Here is a 21,251-nt window from a genome sequence, read left to right as displayed (position 1 = left end):
GCAACGGTCTGAGACAAAACCTGGCAAAGGGAATGATGTCCATGCTGGACACCATGAGACCAATTATCTCTATACACTGAGCCACAGAGGGCCTTAAGGAGGTCCAGAGGGCAATACATGCTGTTAACAAGCTTGCAACATCTCTGGTCTGTTAGAAATATCCTCATGGACATGGAGTCTATTATAGTACCCAGGAATTCTACACTGGTGTTCGGAATAAGAGAACTCTTTTCTATGTTTATCTTCCATCCATGAGATCAAAGAAGAGAGAGAAGAGATTCCGAATGGTCCTCCACCAGACAAAAAGATGGTGCTTGCACAAGAATATCATCCAAGTAGGGAGCTACTGCTATACCCCGGGTTCTGGCAACGGCTAGAAGAGCCCCTAGAACCTTCGTAAAAATTCTTGGAGCAGTAGCTAGAAGAGCCCCTAGAACCTTCGTAAAAATTCTTGGAGCAGTAGCTAGACCAAACAGAAGTGCGATGAACTGGAAGTGCTGGTCCAGGAACGCAAACCTTAGGAACTGGAAGTGGTCCTTGAGGATTGGAACGTGAAGGTAAGCATCCTTCAGATCTATAGTGGTCATGAACTGTCCTTCTTGAACTAAGGGAAGGATGGACCTTAAGCACTTTAGGTCCAGGATCGGGTGAAAAGTTCCCTCCTTCTTTGGGACCACGAAAAGGTTTCAATAGTATCCCAAACCTTTTTCTGTGATAGGTACCGGGACAATGACCCCCTAAGGAGGACATATCCTGCACGCACCCCAGAAAGGCTTACCTCTTTTCTGGTCTGGAAGACAGGCTTGAGAGGAGAAATCTGCCCTTGGGTGGATGAGACTTGAAACCTATCTTGTATCCCTGAGCTATGACCTCCAGGACTCATGGATCCTGCACGTCCCTGAACCAAGCATGTGAAAAGAGCGAAAGTCTGCCCCTACATGATCCAGTGATGGATCGGGGGCTGCCCCTTCATGCCGATTTAGACTCGGCAGGCTTCTTGCTCTGCTTGGATTTATTCCAGGACTGAGCCGGCTTCCAAGTACTCTTGGTTTGCTCGGGCTTAGCAGAGGTCTGCTGTCACTGGGAATTATCAGAACGAAAGGAACGAAAATTAGAACTTTGTCCCTTAGACTTGTTCTTTTTATCCTGCGGTAGGAAGGCACCCTTTCCCCTTGTAACCGTGGAGATAATAGAGTCCAGGCCTGGACCAAATAAAATCTTTCCCTTAAAAGGGAGGGAGAGAAGTCTGGACTTAGAAGTCATGTCCGCAGACCAGGACTTGAGCCAGAGCGGCCTGAACTGAAAAAACAGACACCTTAGCATTTAGGCGAATAATCTGCATGTTTGCATCACAGATAAAAGAATTAGCAATTCTCAATGCTTTAATTCTTTCCTGGATAACATTGAGGGGACCCTCCACCTCGATCAGTTCCGATAAGGAGTCGCACCAGTAGGAAGCTTCTCCAGCAACTGAGGCAACAGCCACTGCCGGTTGAAACAAGTATTCCGTATGTTGGAACATCTGTCTTAGAAAAGTTTCCATCTTCTTATCAATCGGCTCTCTGAACGACGAGCTATCCTCAAGCAGGATAGTAGTACGTTTGGCAAGCGTAGAGATAGAGCCATCAACCTTAGGGATGGAACCCCACAATTCCAATTGAGAGTCTAGGACCGGGAATAATTTCTTAAAGGAAGACCAAGGTGAAAAGGAAGATCCAAGTCTGTCCCATTCGTTTTTAATAATGTTTGACATCTTTACAGGTACAGGAAAAGTTAACGGCACTAGCCTGTCCTCGTACACCCTGTCTAATTTAGGAATCAAAGGTTCAACAGGAAGCTTGGCCTCTTGAACCTCTAATGTACACAGGACCTCTTTTAGAAGAAAAAATAGGTGTTCAATCTTAAATCTAAAGGCTGGTTCCTCCACAGCAGGAGGCTTAGAGGCAGCAGACTCTGACTCAGAAAGTTCACCCTCTGAAGCCTCAGAACGTGACTCATCCTCGGATAACTGAGTCAGAACAGATAAATCAAATAACTCACATGATGACCCCTGGGAAGGAAAGCTATGTTAAACCTTTTGCTTGCGTTTTGCGGGGCAAGGTAAAGCACTGAGGTTCTCAGACACCGCCGTCTTTAACTGCGCGGTAAAATCTGATGGTAAAAAGCTCCCTCTAGATGGAGGATTAGGCGTGCTAAGGAAAGCTGCGTGTGTAGAAGGAGATGGCTGATAGGTATGCACCTCATGGGACAGTCTTGTAACATCGCTCCTGACATCGACTTGAGTGAAAAAACAAGCACGCAGTGAAACTCGTCAACACTGATTGCTTAGGAGCTGTTAGCCATCAGTCTGGATGGGTTCGCAGAAAGACTCTCCCTGCATTTCCAGACTCTAACTTTCGTCACTGCTCTCACTGAGAGGCTGACAAAACTACTTAAAACTCCAGTCCCATATCGAAGGGAAGATACCCTTCCTAAGGAACTACTCCGAATCTCCTGACACTTCTCTGCCATCCTCCTGTGACGAAAGGCAAAGAATGACTGGGGGATGGGGGAAGTGGGAGAGGTATTTAAGCCTTTGGATGGGGTGTCTTTGCCTCCTCCTGGTGGCCAGGTTCAGTATTTCCCAACAGTGAGGAATGATGCCGTGGACTCTTCCTTATATTTAGAAGGAAAGCCACACAAACCAAGCCAAGATGAGCCTTTTGAAACAGGTCAAAATGGGGGTTTCGCTGAAGAATTTTAAAAAATCCAAAAATTAGAATAGCCTAAAAAAACTCACTCAAATGATGCCCAAGTAGTTTTTTTTTAATGTATAACCAAAATGTACATCTATTAAATATTTTATGTTTAAATAATGCTTGTGTATAGGGGGTCTTATGGATGATATTCATCTATTTGTTACACAGGTTCCATTTTAATGGTTCAAATTAGGAGTGCAACACAGCATGAAAGCATGTGAAGTGAGGATGGCGAGTGTTTGTGACTGCTGAGGCAAACACAAGTTCAATGCATTGTTTTATTTGCAGAACCAGGTGGCCATGGCAATACGGCATCCAACAATTAGGATTGGTCGCATCATAGGCCCAATCCGATATGCAGCGTCGCCCGCAAAAGCCGGGGACGCCAAATTGTGCGCGGGTTTGGTATCCTATATACGGCGTAACCTAGAAGTTATGCTTGTATATTTCTGCCTTCGGCCGCAGTTTGGTATACAATATACAGCGTAAGGACTTACTTGGCGAAAATGGAGAAATCTTACTCCATTTTTACCTTGCCACAAAATGCAGGCATAGTAAGCCTTACGCTGAGTATTGGAGCCCCGTAACTCCCTAAACTACCTGCAAAATAAAACCTAAAACCTAACGCATGCGCAATGTCTATCTACCTGTCAACCGCAATCCCCCGCCGCAATCCATAATAAAGTGCTTAACCCCTAAACCGCCACTCCCGGACCCCGCCGCCACCTACATTAAATGTCTAACCCCCTAATGTGATCCCCCTACACCGTCGCAACCTACATTATATATCTAACCCCCTAATCTGAGCACTCTACACCGCCGCCACCTCTATTAAAATTATTAACCACTAATGTAATCCCCCTACACCGCCGCCACCTCTATTAAAATGATTAACCCCTAATCTAATCCCCCTACACCGCTGCCACCTATAATAAATGTATTACCCCCTAAAATACTAAAGTGTCCCTACACTGCATTGCCCCAAAGTAATCATCTCTTATTGCCCCAAAGTAATCAGCTCTTTTACCTGTAATCTGACCCCCCTACACCGCCGCCACCTATATTAAATATATTAACCCCTAATCTAATCCCCCTACACTGCCGCCACCTATATTAAATATATTAACCCCTAATCTGACCCCCCTACACCGCCGCAACCTATATTAACCCTAATTATATTAGGGTTAATATAGTTAATATAGTTATTATATTATATATATTAACTATATTAACCCTATCTAACCCTAACACCCCTAACTTAATTATTATTGCAATAAATCTAAATAATATTAATATTATTAACTAAAATATTCCTATTTAAAACTAAATACCTATAAAATAAACCCTAAGATAGCTACAATATAATGAATAATTACATTATAGCTATTTTAGGGTTTATATTTATTTTACAGGTAACTTGGTATTTATTTTAACTAGGTACAATAGCTATTAAATAGTTAATAACTATTTAATAGCTACCTAGTTAAAATAATTACCAATTTACCTGTAAAATAAATCCTAACCTAAGTTACAAATACACCTACACTATCAATAAATTAATTAAATAAACTACAATTATCTAAACTAAAATATAATTAAATACACTAAACTAAATTACAAAAAACAAACAAACACTAAATTACAAAAAATAAAAAAAGATTACAAGAATTTGAAGCTAATTACACCTAATCTAAGCCCCCTAATAAAATAACAAAGCCCCCCAAAATAAAAAAAAGTAATCAGCTCTATTACCAGCCCTTATAAGGGCCTTTTGTGGGGCATTGCCCCAAAGTAATCAGCTCTTTTACCTGTGGAAAAAAAGAACAACCCCCCCCATTACAACCCACCACCCACACACCCCTACTTTAAAACCCACCCTATCCCCCCTTAAAAAAACCTAAGTCTAACCCCCAAGTGGTCCTTAACTGTCCTGAAGACCGGCGGAGAAGGTCCTGTTCCAGGCGAAAAAGTCTTCTTCCAGGCGGCGACCTCTTCTTCTTCAGGAACCAGCCGGCGCGGGGCGGAGGAGTTGAAGACCGATGACCGCGGAGCTGAAGACCGTCCTCTCTGGAACTGAAGACCGGCGATGCAGGAACTGAAGATCGGCGACGCTGGAACTGAAGACTGCGGAGCCATGGAGCGTGGAGGATCCTCTTCATACGATCGCCGCCGTACACTGAATAGGAATTCAAGGTACGCGATTAAAAATGGCGTCCCTTGAATTCCTATTGGCTGATTTGAGCCTTCAAATTCAAATCAGCCAATCGGATGAGAGCTACTTTAATTCTATTGGCTGATTTGAATAGCCAATAGAATAAGAGCTACTGTAATTCTATTGGCTGATTAGAATAGCCAATAGAATTACAGTAGCTCTTATTCTATTGGCTATTCAAATCAGCCAATAGAATTAAAGTAGCTCTCATCCGATTGGCTGATTTGAATTTGAAGGCTCAAATCAGCCAATAGGAATTCAAGGGACGCCATTTTTAATCGCGTACCTTGAATTCCTATTCAGTGTACGGCGGAGATCGTATGAAGAGGATCCTCCATGCTCCATGGCTCCGGTCTTCAGTTCCAGCATCGCTGATCTTCAGTTCCTGCATCGCCGGTCTTCAGTTCCAGAGAGGACGATCTTCAGCTCCACGGTCATCGGTCTTCAACTCCTCCGCTCCGTGCCGGCTGGTTCCTGGAAGAAGAAGAGGTTGCAGCCTGGAAGAAGACTTCTCCGCCTGGAACAGGACCTTCTCCGCCGGTCTTCAGGACAGGTAAGGACCACTTGGGGGTTAGACTTAGGTTTTTTTAAGGGGGGATAGGGTGGGTTTTAGAGTAGGGGTGTGTGGGTGGTGGGTTGTAATGGGGGGGGTTGTTCTTTTTTTCCACAGGTAAAAGAGCTGATTACTTTGGGGCAATGCCCCACAAAAGGCCCTTTTAAGGGCTGTAATAGAGCTGATTACTTTTTGTAATTTAGGTTATGGTAGGGACATTTTTTTATTTTGGGGGGCTTTGTTATTTTTATTAGGGGGCTTAGATTAGGTGTAATTAGCTTAACATTCTTGTAATCTTTTTTTATTTATTGTAATTTAGTTTAGTGTATTTAATTATATTTTAGTTTAGATAATTGTAGTTTATTTAATTAATTTATTGATAGTGTAGGTGTATTTGTAACTTAACTGTATTTGTAACTTAGGTTAGGATTTATTTTACAGGTAAATTGGTAATTATTTTAACTAGGTAGCTATTAAATAGTTATTAACTATTTAATAGCTATTGTACCTAGTTAAAATAAATACCAAGTTACCTGTAAAATAAATATAAACCCTAAAATAGCTACAATGTAATTATTAATAATCTTAGGGTTTATTTTATAGGTATTTAGTTTTAAATAGGAATATTTTAGTTAATAATATTAATATTATTTAGATTTATTGCAATAATAATTAAGTTAGGGGTGTTAGGGTTAGATAGGGTTAATATAGTTAATATATATAATATAATAACTATATTAACTATATTAACCCTTATATAATTAGGGTTAATATAGTTAATATAGGTGGCGGCGGTGTAGGGGGATTAGATTAGGATTTAATATATTTAATATAGGTGGCGGCGGTGTAGGGGGATTAGATTAGGGGTTAATATATTTAATATAGGTGGCGGCGGTGTAGGGGGATCAGATTACAGGTAAAAGAGCTGATTACTTTTGGGCAATGCCTGCAAAAGGCCCTTTTAAGGGCTGGTAATAGAGCTGATTACTTTGGAGCAATGCAATGTAGGGACACTTTAGTATTTTAGGGGGTAATACATTTATTATAGGTGGCGGCTGTGTAGGGGGATTAGATTAGGGGTTAATACATTTAATATAGGTGGCGGCGGTGTAGGGGGATTAGATTAGGGGTTAATAATTTTAATATAGGTGGCGGCGGTGTAGGGGATTAGATTAGGGGTTAATAATTTTAATAAAGGTAGCGGCGGTGTAAGGGGGTCAGATTAGGGGGTAGTACATATAATGTAGGTGGAGGCGGGGTAGCGGGCTCACATTAGGGGTTAATATAGTTAAAATAGGTGGCAGGGGTGTAGGGGGATCATATTAGAGGGTAATATAGTTAATGTAGCTGGCGGCGGGGTAGGGGGCTCACATTAGGGGGTAATATAATTAAAATAGGTGGCGGCGGTGTAGAGGGATCATATTAGGGGGTAATATAGTTAATGTAGCTGGCGGTGGGCTCCGGGAGTGGCAGTTTAGGGGTTAATATATTTATTGTTAGGAGTGAGAGGGGGGGTTGCGGATAGAGGGGTATACGTGTCGGGCTATATTTGGGAGGCATGTTAGACAGTAACAGGAGATTTAGTAGTTTAGTCAGTTTTTTTATGTGGCGGCAGTTTCTAAAGTGCAGTAAGTCACTGGCGACTCCAGAAATTTGTACTTACGCAGATTTCTGGGCATCGCTAGTTTGTCAGACTTACGGCACTTTAGCAACTGCCGGCACCGTATATGAGATAGCTCGATGTGCGAGCTGAAACTATGGGCGGCGCAGGTTTCCACGCTTGCGCCGAAACCTGCGCCGTATATCGGATCGCGCCCCATAATTGCACATTTACTTTTTTGCTTCCCCTCCCTGTTGAGGCCCATAATATATACTGCTAGAACATCTAGTGACAAAATTAGTCATTATGAGCAGATAAAGCTATGTTTTTAAATATATTTAGAGGGATCTCACTCCATGGCATATATGACTTGACAAATGTTAAAACCTTACTCTTGCTATGACATGATAATACCTGTAACTAACACTTCCATGTATTATTTAGGCATTACTTCTGCAGATGATGCAATCTTTTCAAAGGGAACTTATTTATAGGGCCAGTAAACTTTTGCAATTTGAAGTGTTTGTTTCTGGTTTTCTCTTTAACTCTTACTCCTTTCATCTAAATCAAAAGAGTTAAAGATCAACGATGATAGATTTTATGTACCCATGTGACACCATATATGGAATGTTCCCCCATTTTTTTTAAATATAAGGTTTCTACAACACACAGCAAAAATATTAAAAGAAATAACTTTATAGGCATTTTAACCCCCACACTGAGTTAGGGTGACAAAAATTACAAAATAACTGTTACATTTGAACTGATGATTTAGGCTAAAATATTAGGTTCTGCCATCTGAAGGTGGATGGTCTGATCTGTGGTATACGTTTTCCTATTTGTGACTAAGAGTGTGTTTTACTGAGTAACTGAAGACATCACCATTACTAAATATTAGGGTTGCACCGATACCGATACTAGTATCAGTACCGATACCAAGTATTTGCATGAGTACTTGTACTTGTGCAAATGCACCGATAGATACTTAAACCGATACCTCCACTTCCTACCCATATTTGTGGCGTTTTTTCAAACTGCATGTTCCCATTTCATTTTAAACTGGAGTGGAGACTAAACTAAAAAAAAAATTGTTTACTACTGTTCTGCCAATACAAATTGCTGCTATTTGTATTATTGTAGGAGAGATCACTGTACCTCGTTCAGACAAACCCCTGAAGTATTGGGCAGTTAATAAACAGATTTCCAGCTCTGGCTAAAATGGCCCAAAAATATATTTCTGCCCCATGCAGTAGTGTGGAAAGTGAAAGACTGTTCAACTTAGAGTCGAACCTCCATACAAATGTCAGATTGATGTTATATAACAGCCCTACAACCCAATTGCATCACCCCTTTAAATTTAAAATTTTATTGTAATATTTTTTATTTATAAACATGTTCAGTGAACTTTGTGACAAATAAAACTGTTTTATTTTTTCATAATGTCTTTTGAATTACAGTCCTTTATAATTATAAAGAAGTAATCTTAAATAATCTGTATTGTGCTTGGTAAACTGTCACATGACATTTAAAAAAAAGTATCGGTAATTGGTATCGGCGAGTATTTGAAAACAAGTATCGGTACTTGTACTCGGTCATAAAAAAAAACATAATTTATGCTTACCTGATAAATTTATTTCTCTTGTAGTGTATCCAGTCCACGGATCATCCATTACTTGTGGGATATTATCCTTCCCAACAGGAAGTTGCAAGAGGATCACCCAAGCAGAGCTGCTATATAGTTTTACAGACAGCTGTGTGGCACAGCTATGGGGACCAGGTTCGCGCCGAGCTATGCAAATCTTTATATGGGCAAATGGGAACACATTTTTTGGGAGTCCTGCCCAGCCGGCGCGGACCTGGTATCCTATTACAGGTACATAGACGACATCCTTATGATATGGAAAGGCTCCAAGGAAGATCTGGAGCATACCATCAGGGTCATGAATGATAACATCTGCAACTTAAGATTCACTCATGAGATCAGTAGCACTGAGATTACCTTTCTGGATTTAAAAATAACAGTAGAAGATGGGAAACTTAAGACCTCCACATACTTTAAACCTGTGGATTGTAACAATTACATCCACAGTGACAGCTGCCACCACGCAAGATGGAAGGAGAACATACCCAAAGGACAGTTACTGAGACTCAAAAAGAACTGCTCAGACCCAAACTTATGGGAAATACAGGCAGAAGAATTAAAGTCAAGATTCTTAGAAAGAGGATATGGAGAAGATAAAATAAATAAGGATATAGAATAAGTGAGGAGAAGAGACCGCAAAGAACTACTTCAATACAAGAGTAAAGAAAAAGCGTTTGAAAACAACACCAACTCCATAGATGTCGCATTTATCACTCAGTATAGCGAAAACAGGCGAACTATAGAGAGAATCATAGAGAGCCATTGGCATATACTTAAAAACGATGACATTATAGGAGAAACACTCATGGGTAAACCTAGATTTATCTATAGGAAATCCAACAACCTAAAGACCATACTGTCTCCAAGTATTCCACGCCTAGGCACAACAGAGGAGAGAGACATATCAGGCAAACACATCCAAGGTTTTTTTCCGTGCCCCAGTTGCAAGGCATGCAAGAGAGGCCTGAAGATAAAACACTTCCTCTCCCACTATTCCACCAAGAAATATGTCATCAGAGATCTGATCAGATGCAGCAACAAGGGAATTATTTACATAGTGCAGTGCAGCTGCGGTCTCCAGTATGTTGGCCAGACGTCTAGGTGCCTGAAAGACAGGATTCGTGAACACTTATTACAAATTGAACATGGCAGCACAGAGACTGCGCTATACAGGCATTTCACACTTCAACATAAAGGCAATATGAAAGATCTCAGCTTTTATGGGATCCAAAAAGTAAAACCCAATTGGAGGGGAGGAGATTATGAGAAGCAACTCTTGATATCAGAGTCGAGATGGATCTTTGAACTAGACTGTCTTTTTCCCAGGGGTTTAAACAACAAGGAAGACCTTTCCCACCTACTAAATTTGAAATGACTGTCATACTGAGATCAGTAATATGACGGGCCACAAGATAAACGAGAGTACTTCAAGATAATTATACAATATAGACCAATGTGAGTGCTACAGAGTATAAGTGTGGCCAAGAAAATGACAGTATCATTTTCTTTAATATAGTATACGGTCTCCAGTGTATGCGTGATATATATATATTTTCTACTCCATAGGATCCTATAGAGTGAGCATACCACATAAACACTAACACAAGTCTATTACATAATCCAGTATACCAATCTGATTGATAGAACTCTCTCTCTCTTAATATCCCCCAATTACGATAGAAGTCCCAATATTTTAATCTGGCAACTCACTATTTCACATTTTTAACAATAACTCCATCGAGCTCCCTATATATCTTCATGTCTCCTGGTCTCCCATATCCCAAATTTCCCTAATTATCTCCCAGGTATCCTAATATGTAGGAGTAAGTGGGGTGACAGAATAGGAATAAGGAGAACCACATATGTCTCTAATGTTTTATAGACCACACATTTGTTTTTATGGACCACTTATGTACAACACCTAAGTATGTGAGAAATTCATCTATTCTAACATCAACCTATACCTCATACAGTAACCACTTATATGATGATAGATATTAAGAATTTTTATGATGATAGATATTAGGAGTTTTTTAAGACAACTCTTATTGTCATTTAGGTTACCTAACAGATGACGCCTGAGCCTTAAGATAAAGAAATCCTTAGGTAATGACACAGTGAAACGAAAGACTTCCGGTTTCACACATCTTCACTTCCGGTTTGGCGCAACAATCCCAAACCGGAAGTAGAGGAACCAAAACATCCGGTCTCATACACCTTGACTTCCGGTTTGGCGGAATAATCCCAAACCGGAACTAGAGGATATGGATCAACATCCGGTTTTAGCGAAACACCCGGTAAGATCTAGATGGACTTACATGGTGGGTAACAGCTGTAAGAGGCCACTAGAAGATACATTACACAAACATATGTTGAGAACTTTGGCCACAATAAATATAAGTATACATTAAAGCGATATACAGCTTCTTCCTTATGACTAAGGATACTACATCCGGTATATAATTGACAACTTCCGGTGTAGGACTTCCGGTGACAATTGCGGTATTTTTTGGCGCCATTTGAAGTACAATTTGATTGGTTACATACAGATATAAAAGACCCTGCTCACCTAGCCATATACTAGTCTTGAGAAAGGCCCAAGCTGTGGGCCGAAACGCGTTGACAACTATATGGTGAGCTATATTTCTTGATTTATTTACATTTTAACAGTATTATACTATGTTATTTTTCTCTATCCTTAGGTTTTGAGGATTTTCCATCTTTTTTATATTGCCATCTTTTTATATTGCCATTTTTTTTTTATCTTTGCTTTGATACTGAAGCTTTGGAATTGTTTTATATTGGATTACTAAGACTCATTGGAGGATAAGAAACGTTTTTATTGGAATCACTTACTTTTATCATACTTTTTGGACACACTTTTTTATCAGGATCGCCACAACATCATCACTATCCGGTTTCTTATAGACATTGATTTGATTCCACTCTGTATTTTATATTGTTTATATTTGTGACATTTTATGAAAATATATTGTTCACGTTTCTGTGATTGTTCACCTACATTTAACATTGTTCATTTTTCACTTTTTTTGCTTTCCACTACATATCACTCGCTATGTGATCTGTAACACATTTTTTACACTTTTTTTTTTTTTTTTTTTTTATATTCCTTACACCTTTTTGTGCCATCATTTTTTGAGAACATTTTTTACACTAGATTGTGTACACACTAGTTCATTTTGATCACATTTTGATCACTTTTGTCGTTTTTGTGTTTCTTTTCACCTATGATATATTGTTTACACATGATATACTGGTCAGCTGCATCCTTATTTGCATAAGATTGTATTTCCTATATCAGTGAAACTATTCCACCAACCTGTTGTACCGGTTTTTATATGATTATATGAAGCAGAGGGTAGTCTAGTCCAATTATATCTACCACTCTCTGTATACTATCTTGGGGACATTTTTCCCTTGGAGGAATATTTTCCCCTTGGAATTTTATGTATTATTATCATTTCTAAACTGTTTTTATATATATTTTTTTTATGTACCATGGATCCATGTTTATAGATTGAATTTGTAATTGTAATAAATTGTATCATATCTTTTATATTCCTCTATTCTATTTTCTTACTATCACAATAGCCTCTGCAGCTAGACATAGGCACTCAGCCCTCACAAATGGTTCTATCTACTAAAGTGTGAATACATTTCTCACACATACACACCAGACCTTGACTTAATTGGCGCTCCTCTCTAAACCTCTCTGACAAGAGGATCACCCACAGCAGAGCTGCTATATAGCTCCTCCCCTGTCATATCCAGTCATTCGACCGAAAACAAACAGAGAAAGGAGAAACCATAGGGTGTAGTTGTGACTGTAGTTTAATTAAAATTTAGACCTGCCTTAAAAGGACAGGGCAGGCCGTGGACTGGATACACTACAAGAGAAATAAATTTATCAGGTAAGCATAAATTATGTTTTCTCTTGTTAAGTGTATCCAGTCCACGGATCATCCATTACTTGTGGGATACCAATACCAAAGCTAAAGTACACGGATGATGGGAGGGACAAGGCAGGATTAAGCGGAAGGAACCACTGCCTGAAGAACCTTTCTCCCAAACACAGCCTCCGAAGAAGCAAAATTATCAAATTTGTAAAATTTTGAAAAAGTGTGAAGCGAAGACCAAGTCGCAGCCTTGCAAATCTGTTCAACAGAGGCCTCATTTTTGAAGGCCCAGGTGGAAGCCACAGCTCTAGTAGAATGAGCTGTAATCCTTTCAGGGGGCTGCTGTCCAGCAGTCTCATAGGCTAGGCGTATTACGCTCCGAAGCCAAAAGGAAAGAGAGGTTGCCGAAGCTTTTTGACCTCTCCTCTGTCCAGAGTAAACGACAAACAGGGAAGATGTTTGACGAAAATCTTTAGTAGCTTGTAAGTAAAACTTCAAGGCACGGACTACGTCCAGATTATGTAAAAGACGTACCTTCTTTGAAGAAGGATTAGGGCACAACGATGGAACAACAATCTCTTGATTGATATTCTTGTTAGAAACCACCTTAGGTAAAAACCCAGGTTTGGTACGCAGAACTACCTTATCTGCATGAAAAATCAGATAAGGAGAATCACATTGTAAGGCAGATAGCTCAGAGACTCTCCGAGCCGAGGAAATAGCCATCAAAAACAGAACTTTCCAAGATAAAAGTTTAATATCAATGGAATGAAGGGGTTCAAACGGAACTCCTTGAAGAACCTTAAGAACCAAGTTTAAGCTCCACGGGGGAGCAACAGGTTTAAACACAGGCTTAATTCTAACCAAAGCCTGGCAAAATGCCTGGACGTCTGGTACCTCTGCCAGACGCTTGTGCAAAAGAATAGACAGAGCAGAAATCTGTCCCTTTAAGGAACTAGCTGATAATCCTTTGTCCAAGCCCTCTTGGAGAAAAGACAATATTCTAGGAATCCTAACCTTACTCCATGAGTAATTCTTGGATTCACATCAATAAAGATATTTACTCCATATCTTGTGGTAGATTTTCCTGGTAACAGGCTTTCGTGCCTGTATTAAAGTATCAATGACTGACTGATAGAATCAAGTGTTCAATCTCCATGCAGTCAGTCTCAGAGAAATTAGATTTGGATGATTGAAAGGACCTTGTATCAGAAGGTCCTGTCTTAGAGGCAGAGTCCATGGTGGAAAGGATGACATGTCCACTAGGTCTGCATACCAAGTCCTGCGTGGCCACGCAGGTGCTATCAGAATCACTGATGCTCTCTCCTGTTTGATTTTGGCAATCAGTCGAGGGAGCAGAGGAAACGGTGGAAACACATAAGCCAGGTTGAAGAACCAAGGCGCTGCTAGAGCATCTATCAGCGTCGCTTCTGGGTCCCTGGACCTGAATCCGTAACAAGGAAGCTTGGTGTTCTGGCGAGACGCCATGAGATCCAACTCTGGTTTGCCCCAACGATGAATCAACTGAGCAAACACCTCCGGATGGAGTTCCCACTCCCCCGGATGGAAAGTCTGAAGACTTAGAAAATCCGCCTCCCAGTTCTCCACGCCTGGGATATGGATTGCTGACAGGTGGCAAGAGTGGTACTCTGCCCAGCGAATTATTTTTGAGACTTCTAACATCGCTAGGGAACTCCTGGTTCCCCCTTGATGGTTGATGTAAGCCACAGTCGTGATGTTGTCCGACTGAAATCTGATGAACCTCAGTGTTGCTAACTGAGGCCAAGCCAGAAGAGCATTGAATATCGCTCTTAACTCCAGAATATTTATTGGAAGGAGTTTCTCCTCTTGAGTCCACGATCCCTGAGCCTTCAGGGAATTCCAGACTGCACCCCAACCTAGAAGGCTGGCATCTGTTGTTACAATTGTCCAATCTGGCCTGCGAAAGGTCATACCCTTGGACAGGTGTACCCGAGACAACCACCAGAGAAGAGAATCTCTGGTCTCTTGATCCAGATTTAGCAGAGGGGACAAATCTGTGTAATCCCCATTCCACTGACTCAGCATGCATAATTGCAGCGGTCTGAGATGAAGGCGCGCAAATGGCACTATGTCCATTGCCGCTACCATTAAGCCGATTACTTCCATACACTGAGCTACCGAAGGGCGCGGAATGGAGTGAAGAACATGGCAAGCATTTAGAAGTATTGATAACCTGGACTCCGTCAGGTAAATTTTCATTTCTACAGAATCTATAAGAGTCCCTAAGAAGGAGACTCTTGTGAGTGGGGATAGAGAACTCTTTTCCTCGTTCACTTTCCACCCGTGCGACCTCAGAAATGCCAGAACTATCTCTGTATGAGACTTGGCAACTTGAAAGCTTGACGCCTGTATCAGGATGTCATCTAGATACGGAGCCACCACTATGCCTCGTGGTCTTAGAACCGCCAGAAGTGAGCCCAGAACCTTTGTAAAGATTCTCGGGGCTGTAGCCAACCCGAAGGGAAGAGCTACAAATTGGTAATGCCTGCCTAGAAAGGCAAACCTTAGAAACCGATGATGATCCTTGTGAATCGGTATGTGAAGGTAGGCATCCTTTAAGTCCACTGTGGTCATGTACTGACCTTCTTGGATCATGGGTAGGATGGTCCGAATAGTTTCCATTTTGAAAGATGGAACTCTGAGGAATTTGTTTAAGATCTTTAGATCCAAAATTGGTCTGAAGGTTCCCTCTTTTTTGGGAACCACAAACAGATTCGACTAAAAACCCTGTCCTTGTTCCGTCCGCGGAACTGGATGGATCACTCCCATACCTTGGAGGTCTTGCACACAGCGTAGGAATGCCTCTTTCTTTATCTGATTTGCAGATAGCCTTGAAAGATGAAATCTCCCTTGTGGAGGGGAAGCTTTGAAGTCCAGAAGATATCCCTGAGATATGATCTCCAATGCCCAGGGATCCTGAACATCTCTTGCCCACGCCTGGGTGAAGAGAGAAAGTCTGCCCCCTACTAGATCCGTCACCGGATAGGGGGCCATTCCTTCATGCTGTCTTAGAGGCAGCAGCAGGCTTTCTGGCCTGCTTGCCTTTGTTCCAGGACTGGTTAGGTTTCCAGGCCTGCTTAGATTGACCAAAAGTTCCCTCTTGTTTTGAAGCGGAGGAAGTTGATGCTGCACCTGCCTTGAAATTTCGAAAGGCACGAAAATTAGACTGTTTGGCCTTTGCTTTGGCCCTGTCCTGAGGAAGGGTGTGACCCTTACCTCCAGTAATGTCAGCAATAATTTCCTTCAAACCAGGCCCAAATAAGGTCTGCCCCTTGAAAGGAATGTTGAGTAATTTAGACTTCGAAGTCACGTCAGCTGACCAGGATTTAAGTCATAGCGCCCTACGCGCCTGGATGGCGAATCCAGAATTCTTAGCCGTTAGTTTAGTCAAATGAAAAATGGCATCAGAAATAAATGAGTTAGCTAGCTTAAGTGTTCTAAGCTTGTCAATAATTTCAGTCAATGGAGCTGTATGGATGGCCTTTTCCAGGGCCTCAAACCAGAATGCCGCCGCGGCCGTGACAGGCGCAATGCATGCAAGGGGCTGTAAAATAAAACCTTGTTGAATAAACATTTTCTTAAGGTAACCCTCCAATTTTTTATCCATTGGATCTGAAAAAGCACAACTGTCCTCAACCGGGATAGTGGTACGCTTTGCTAAAGTAGAAACTGCTCCCTCCACCTTAGGGACCGTTGGCCATAAGTCCCGTGTAGTGGCGTCTATTGGAAACATTTTTCTAAATATAGGAGGTGGGGAAAAAGGCACACCCGGTCTATCCCACTCGTTGCTAATAATTTCTGTAAGCCTTTCAGGTATAGGAAAAACATCAGTACACACCGGTACCGCATAGTATTTATCCAGCCTACACAATTTCACTGGTACTGCAACTGTGTTACAGTCATTCAGAGCAGCTAATACCTCCCCAAGCAACACACGGAGGTTCTCAAGCTTAAATTTAAAATTAGAAATCTCTGAATCAGGTTTCCCCGAATCAGAGATGTCACCCACAGACTGAAGCTCTCCGTCCTCATGATCTGCATATTGTGACGCAGTATCAGACATGGCCCTTACAGCATCTGCGCGCTCTGTATTTCTCCTAACCCCAGAGCAATCGCGCTTGCCTCTTAATTCAGGCAACCTGGATAATACCTCTGACGGTATTATTCATGATTGCAGCCATGTCCTGCAAGGTAATCGCTATGGGCGTCCCTGATGTAATTGGCGCCATATTAGCGTGCATCCCCTGAGCGGGAGGCGAAGGGTCTGACACGTGGGGAGAGTTAGTCGGCATAACTTCCCCCTCGTCAGAATCTTCTGGTGATATTTCTTTTATAGTTAAAGACTGATCTTTACTGTTTAAGGTGAAATCAATACATTTAGTACACATTCTCCTATGGGGCTCCACCATGGCTTTCAAACATAATGAACAAGTAGTTTCCTCTATGTCAGACATGTTTAAACAGACTAGCAATGAGACTAGCAAGCTTGGAAAACACTTTAAACAAGTTTACAAGCAATATAAAAAACGTTACTGCACCTTTAAGAAACACAAATTTTGTCAAAATTTGAAATAACAGTGAAAAAATGCAGTTACACTAACAAAATTTTTACAGTGTATGTAACAAGTCAGCAGAGCATTGCACCCACTTGCAAATGGATGATTAACCCCTTAATACCCAAAACTGAATAATAAAAGACAAAAACTTTTTTTTTTTTTGTTTTGTTTTTCAAACAGTCACAACAACTGCCACAGCTCTACTGTGGCTTTTTACCTCCCTCAAAAACGACTTTGAAGCCTTTTGAGCCCTCCAGAGAAGTCCTGGAACATGCAGGAAGAAGCTGGATGTCTCTGTCAGTATTTTTATCTGCACAGAAAAGCACTAAAATAGGCCCTTCCCACTCATATTGCAACAGTGAAAAGCCTAAGGAAACTGTTTCTAGGCAGAATTCAAGCCAGCCATGTGGAAAAAAACTAGGCCCCAATAAGTTTTATCACCAAATATATGTAAAAAAACGATTAAACATGCCAGCAAACGTTTTATATTACACTTTTATAAGAGTATGTATCTCTATTAATAAGCCTGATACCAGTCGCTATCACTGCATTTAAGGCTTTACTTACATTACTTCAGTATCAGCAGCATTTTCTAGCAAATTCCATCCCTAGAAAAATATTAACTGCACATACCTTATTGCAGGAAAACCTGCACGCCATTCCCTCTCTGAAGTTACCTCACTCCTCAGAATATGTGAGAACAGCCATGGATCTTAGTTACTTCTGCTAAGATCATAGAAAACGCAGGCAGATTCTTCTTCTAAATACTGCCTGAGATAAACAGTACACTCCGGCACCATTTAAAAATAACAAACTTTTGATTGAAGAATAAACTAAGTATAAAACACCACACTCCTCTTACGACCTCCATCTTGGTTGAGGCTTGCAAGAGAATGACTGGATATGACAGTTAGGGGAGGAGCTATATAGCAGCTCTGCTGTGGGTGATCCTCTTGCAACTTCCTGTTGGGAAGGAGAATATCCCACAAGTAATGGATGATCCGTGGACTGGATACACTTAACAAGAGAAATGGTATTGGTGCAACCCTACTTAATATCAAAGGGGTTTCTCATTGTGGATGCTGATTTCACTGTACTAAATTTTATCACACAGAGATTACCGTGCAAGTGATGTTGCCAGACAACTGCAGGTCAGCAATCCTGACCTGTTATAATTGACTTAAAAAGTGTCACAGCTGACATTTTAAATGTATTTATTACAAACATCATACAACAGCAATGGCAACTCCATAAATTATATATATATATATATATATATATATATATATATATATATATATATATATATAAGAAAAGGCAACAGAGATTCAGCACTCTCTTTCAAAACCAGCTGCCCAACACGATGGCATATATCTACACGATGGAGAAAAATATATTCTACACCCTCAATAAAGCAGATTTATTTGAACTCATCTGGGCAGACTGGGGCATGCATCATGACACTACATGGACACCCAATGTCATAACTCAATCATAATGGTTTTATTTTTGATAAGACGGTTCTCTCTTTCCTTTCCCCCCCCTCTAACCCACCCCCTTTTACCTCCCTTCTCATATTCTTCCCCACCCATACCAAAATCTCTCCAGTTGTTATAAATGTGTACAACATATATTCACATAGGTGATACTGTATACGCATTTGAATGTTTATATTTTTGAGCTTTCGGGGTCTGCGCGCCCTGTATGTTTTTGTTCATACTGATTATTATATCAGATTGTCATTTTTTTTTTGCACCAATAAAAGTGTTTGAAACTCAAAAAAAAAAACAAAAAAAAAAACAGTTGCCCGGGTGCTATTCAAATGGTCACATAAAGCAAAACAATCCAGGAAAGTACTCTAAGTTACTACTAATGATTGTTTTGCTATACATACTGTATATATATATATATATATAAATATATATATATATATATATATATATATATATAAACTGTGTATATATATATATATATATATATATATACATACAGTTGTATGCAAAAGTTTAGGCAACCCTGACAATTTCCATGATTTTCATTTATAAATAATTGGATGTTTGGATCAGCAATTTTATTTTGATCTATCAAATAACAAAGGACACAGTAATATTTCAGTAGTGAATTGAGGTTTACTGGATTAACAGAAAATGTGCAATATGCATCACAACGAAATTAGACAGGTGCATCAATTTGGGCACCCCAACAGAAATATCACATCAATATTTAGTAGAGCCTCCTTTAGCAGAAATAACAGCCTCTAGACGCTTTCTATAGCCTGTAATGAGTGTCTGAATTCTGGATGAAGGTATTTTGGACCATTCTTCCTTGCAAAACTTCTCCAGTTCAGTTAGGTTTGATTGTTGCCGAGCATGGACAGCCCGCTTCAAATCACCCCACAGATTTTCAATGATATTCAGGTCTGGGGACTGAGATGGCCATTTCAGAACATTGTACTTGTTCCTCTGCATAAATGCCAGAGTAGATTTTGAGCAGTGTTTTGAGTCGTTGTCTTGTTGAAATATCCAGCTCCGGTGTAACTTCAACTTTGTGACTGATTCCTCAACATTATTCTCAAGTATCTGCTGACATTGAGTGGAATCTATGCAACCCTCAGCTTTAACAAGATTCCCATTACCGGCACTGGCCACACAGCCCCACAGCTTGATGGAACATCCACCAAATTTTACAGTAGCTAGCAAGTGTTTGTCTTGGAACGCTGTGTTCTTTTGCGCCATGCATAACGCCCCTTGTTATGACCAAATAACTCAATCTTTGTTTCATCAGTCCACAGCACCTTCTTCCAAGATAAAGCTGGCTTATCCAAATGTGCGTTTGCATACCTCAAGCGACTCTGTTTGTGACGTGTGTGCAGAAAACAGAATTTATGCTTACCTGATAAATGTATTTCTTTTGCGATGTACAGAGTCCACGGATTCATCCTAACTTGTGGGATATTGTCCTTCCTGACAGGAAGTAGCAAAGAGAGCACCACAGCAGAGCTGTCTATATAGCTCCCCCTTAACTCCACCCCCCAGTCATTCGACCAAAGGCCAAATAAGAAAAGGAGAAACTATAAGGTGCAGAGGTTACTGAAGTTTACATAAAAAATACTATCTGTCTTGAATAGACAGGGCGGGCCGTGGACTCGGTACATCGCAAAAGAAAGAAATTTATCAGGTAAGCATAAATTCTGTTTTCTTTTGCAAGATGTACCGAGTCCACGGATTCATCCTAACTTGTGGGATACCAATACCAAAGCTTTAGGACACGGATGAAGGGAGGGACAAGACAGGAACCTAAATGGAAGGCACCACTGCTTGCAAAACCTTTCTCCCAAAAATAGCCTCTGAAGAAGCAAAAGTATCAAATTTGGAAAATTTGGAAAAGGTATGAAGCGAAGACCAAGTCTCAGCCTTACAAATCTGTTCAACAGAAGCATCATTTTTAAAAGCCCATGTGGAAGCCACAGCTCTAGTGGAGTGAGCTGTAATTCTTTCAGGAGGCTGCTGTCCAGCAGTCTCATAAGCCAAACGGATGATGCTTTTCAGCCAAAAGGAAAGAGAGGTAGCCGTAGCCTTTTGACCTCTACACTTTCCAGCATAGACAACAAACAAAAAAGATGATTGGCGAAAATCTTTGATTGCCTGCAAATAAAACTTCAAGGCACGAACCACGTCCAAGTTGTGCAACAGACGGTCCTTCTTAGAAGAAGGATTAGGACACAGAGAAGGAACAACAATTTCCTGATTGATATTCCTGTTAGAAACAACCTTAGGGAGGAACCCAGGTTTGGTACGCAAAACCACCGTATCAGCATGGAAAACAAGATAAGGCGAGTCACATTGTAATGCAGATAGTTCAGAAACTCTTCGAGCTGAAGAGATAGCAACTAGAAACAGAACTTTCCAAGATAGAAGCTTAATATCTATGGAATGCATGGGTTCAAACGGGAACCCCCTGAAGAACTTTAAGAACTAAATTGAAACTCCAT

The sequence above is a fragment of the Bombina bombina genome, chromosome 5 (genome assembly GCF_027579735.1).
Source record: "Bombina bombina isolate aBomBom1 chromosome 5, aBomBom1.pri, whole genome shotgun sequence".
Taxonomy (NCBI): Eukaryota; Metazoa; Chordata; class Amphibia; order Anura; family Bombinatoridae; genus Bombina; species Bombina bombina.
Note: the sequence above shows the minus strand (reverse complement) of the source record.